We start from the raw sequence: 4,121 nt of genomic DNA on the forward strand, positions 1-4,121 counted from the left end.
AGCAATGAGAAAGGGAGACATGTATACGGGAAAGATTAAAAATAAAATTTAAGAGAACATCGCATACAGCTCTTTGACAATAAATTTGAGCATCTAAAATAAATGATTTCCTAGCAAACACTAACAAAATTGATCCCAGAAGAAATGAAAACTCGAGTGGGCCAATTACTATAGAAGAACATTGATTAAAGATTTACCATTGAAAAAGGCATCAGAATTAGATGGGTTCACAAAAACAAGTAATTTAGTTTTTAAAATAACATTCAAGCAATAGAAAAAGGAAAAAAGTTCAGTAAGTTTCTTTGCTTAGAAAATAAAGAGCTGAAAGTTCGAGCACAGGAGTGGTAAATTGCCTTGAGTGCCAGCTTGCAGCAATGGGTAGTGAAAGAGATTATGAGGCCCAGTTGAGATCCAGTGGGAAAAAACTGGAAATTAGTTTGTCATTCCTGACTCAGCTTGGAATATAAAGTCAAATGGATCTTATGTGATATTTTCTGCAGAGATAGCCAGGAATTACTCTATTGATGTCCTATGGATTTCTGATCAATTTATTTGAGAAAACTTCTACATTCAGTAATTTACGTCCCTCTAATGACCATTCAGTAGCCACATGAAAATCATCTAGATTAGGCTCCCAAACCCAAATTGAACTTTGCATTAATTATCAGTGCTGTGGGGGGTAGCAGATGGATCAGAGAAGCCCGTGTTTACAGAGCTGAAGAACGCATGGAATATTTCCCAGTGAGAGGACCATCATAAGAAGGGTTGTCTTCCTTGCCTTTGCTGATTTGTAGCCGAACAGAAATCCTTCCGTTTCATTCATTGGTCTAACCGTGATCTCGGGGCTTTATTTTCCTAATTCGCCAAATACAAACGCAACTGGACAACATCTCTTCCACTCTTAAAGGGCAGCTCATTCAAGTGGCTCTGCTGACCAACCCTACCTGGGCTTCCCCAAGTCCATCACAGCTACCCCTGCAGGTGGAAAGAGCAAAAAAAGCCAGACACAGCAGTAAGGAAGGAAGGAAGAAAGAGGAACTGCCACTGCAATGAGTAAATCTTCATTATTATAAAAAAGGGAATCATCACTTTACTATCCTCATTTTTATGATGAAGTAAAATAAAATGGAAAGGAAGAGCGAGAGAAATGATTGCTTGGTAAACGGCCTCAAACCTAGCACGTGTTTATTTAAGCGTCTCTGCAAACATAACCCGGGGTATCCGTTAAATCAGCAGGCATGTCAGTTGGCACTTCTGGTTACAGACCATTTTACGGCCATACATCATTCACAGCCGTAAAAGCCATTTACCCTCTGTCACCCACCCAATCAGGATCCAGCCAAGAGGAAGCTGAGCAGGAGCCTGGCAGTTTTCTTCGGGCTCCTCTGCGTTTCCGCAACCTGGTTCAGGAGAATGTCACAAAAAATTAACTCGCCTGGGTTATCAAGGACCCCTCCCCACTAAGGAGCAATATAGAATTTCAGGGTAATGTTTACCCCTCCCCAAGCAACACCTTGTGATGTGCCAGAAGAGGCAGAAGCGCAGCAGGCATCACACACAAGGCCTGGGTAGCACCTGCTGCTTTGAACCGTTGGAATGAAAGGCCGAGGAGGGGTCGCTGCCCGTCCACGCTTCGGCGATTCACTCCTGCTGCCCGCTTGGAGCAGACTTGAAATTGATGTCAGCGTCTAAGCCACCCAGCGAGTGACCTTGGGCTGCCCTTGCTTCACTCTTGCAAGTTCCCATTTTTTCATTCCTGCTTCCTCACTATCATTTCGTTACTGAAACCAAGATGCCTGCCGAGGCCTGCCGACTACCTGGGCCCTGCTAACCACGTGTCTTTGGGTCCTCCCGACACCCTTTGCCTGCGGGATGGGATTTCACTTGACATGCCTCTCCAAATCTGTGTTCTCTTTACATCTATTATTTGTTAACTCTTTCTTATGCACTTCCTCTCTTATGAATAAAGCCCAGCAGCAGTTGTCATAACCCCAGTGGGTGCTGGGACAGCCCCATCTGGTCCCCCACTCTATCTCTGTTTGGACATTTCGCGTATCTTCCTGCCTCTCCAGTCCTAACAGGCTAGGATCAATTTTCCAGTGGCAGCTTGGAAATAATAGTACAAAATGTATATTAATACAGAAATATATTGTGAAACTGTCCTTAAACAAACAAATGAGCCACTTTAAAATATTACTGCTATAAATGACCATGACAGTAGCACAGCACATATAATAAAAAATAACTGCTGAAGAGAAGCTGCTGAATTACTATAGTAATAAACCAGATGTGATTATTATCATTTAACACGGTCATTGAATACCATGAATCCCTGAAGCCATTAAAATATTTATGATTAAACATTTGCTATTCCTTATAACAGAACATATAGTTGGGTACTAAAAAACTGTTAAAGTATTATTTCAGCTAATATATGCCAGTTCTATAATAGAGGTCAACCAAGATTGCCTGAATCCTTCAAAAGAGGGACAAACAGCTGCCTCTCCGTATCTTGACATATTGCAGGATGTTTATGCTAGTATTATATACTCTCATGGTACCGGGTAGCGTGTATCAACTATACACTACTAAGCTGGAAATATGTCCCTCTTCTATACGTTCATGGACAGATGTGGGCTTGGAGACTGTTCTAGTCATTCTAGAGAAAAAGCAGATGGAGCAGATGCTTTCAAAGCCCTGTTCATAGCCTCTTGGCACTCATCTCAAGCATCCTACAGCAAGTGTCTCCACCAGTGGACCTCCACCCACGCCTGAAGTACCAGGGGATTAATGCCCCTGTGAGTAGCCCTCAACTATGGCAGGTGAAAGTTGGAGAATAAATATCTTGGCCACATTTATGGACATACCTCTTGCTTGAAATCAGTCCCCTGGCTGTGCTCTGGATACCCTGGTTGCTTCCCAGATGATTGTTTTCAGTTAAAATTATAGGTGGGAAGATGGCTTTAGCCCGGGAGTTTGAGACCAGCCTGGGAAACATAGGGAGACCCCTATCTCTCCATAAAAGGAAAGACAAGAAAAATATTAGGTGTGGTGGCAAACATCTGCAGTCCCAGCTATTCAGGAGGCTGAGCTGGGAGAATCACTTGAGCACGGGAGGTCAAGTCTGCAGTGAGCCATGATCCTGTGCACTGAATCCAGCCCGGGTGACAGAGCAAAACCCGGTCGTATCAAAAACAAAAACAAAAGCAAAAACAACGGAAAACTTCAGTTAAATATAAAGTGGGGTTTCTTGTGCTGAAGAAAAATATTACAATCAGTGTCTTAAGTTTAATGAGATACTTCTGCACGCGGGGCCAGTCTTCCAGGGTGTCTGCTTCTTGTCTCTTGCTCCATTTCCAGGTCCGGCTTCATCAGTGGGCAGGGGTTGATGCCAGGAAGGAAACTCATCCACTGGACGTCCTGTCCTGGTAGTAGCCCAGGAGTGGGCAGACTCTGTGTTAGAAAGAAGAACTGAGTGAGAATTCATCACCATCACTTGGGGCTTATCTGAATATTTCGAGTATTCGCATTATCTTTGCCATAAAATCCAGAATTGGCTATTTATTTTCAGATGAATGCTGACAGTAAGGGCAGTAAGGGCCTTTCCTTATATCTTTAGGGATATATGTTATCCGAAAAATAAAGTGCTTGAATTGTTGAACTCTAATAAGGAACAATATGGTGAGAAGAAAAAAGGCGGGAATTTTGGGGAGAGACCTGGATTTCAGTTCTATATGAAGCATATGTTATGTAACTCTTTCAATCTTCCTAATTTCCCAGAACCTCACGTTTCTCATATGTGAATGACCATAGCAATTAATTGCTATAAATTGATATAATAAATAGCAATAAATTGATATAATGTATATACGTTTTTATGTATACTACCATATGGGTAATAGGTATTTAATAAACATTGATTTATTAAATAATGAATGAATGGTGAATTTAACCACTCTGAAGCTGTTTCCATGCTATCATGGTGACAACTCAATTCTTGGCATAAGTTGTTACCTATTGAGAACGCATTTGGTTCCCAGCATGTCTCTCTGGAGCTTCCCATAATATAATTTTGGCAGTGTGACATGTCTCTGTCATGTGGGTTCCATATTTGCCTTTAC

The 4,121-nt window shown here is 41.9% G+C and overlaps 1 long non-coding RNA gene across 1 annotated transcript; it reads right to left on the bottom strand.

Annotated features, from left to right (window-relative positions):
• Positions 1-1,168: 1,168 nt before the first annotated feature.
• Positions 1,169-3,021, bottom strand: LOC103882951. Its single transcript, XR_644950.3, has 2 exons — positions 1,514-3,021; positions 1,169-1,400 (listed from the first exon to the last, which is right to left on the bottom strand). It is a non-coding gene; the product is annotated as an uncharacterized LOC103882951 (long non-coding RNA).
• Between the last annotated feature and the right edge of the window lie 1,100 nt (positions 3,022-4,121).

Source organism: Papio anubis, chromosome 4, assembly GCF_008728515.1.
Source record: "Papio anubis isolate 15944 chromosome 4, Panubis1.0, whole genome shotgun sequence".
Classification (NCBI taxonomy): domain Eukaryota; kingdom Metazoa; phylum Chordata; class Mammalia; order Primates; family Cercopithecidae; genus Papio; species Papio anubis.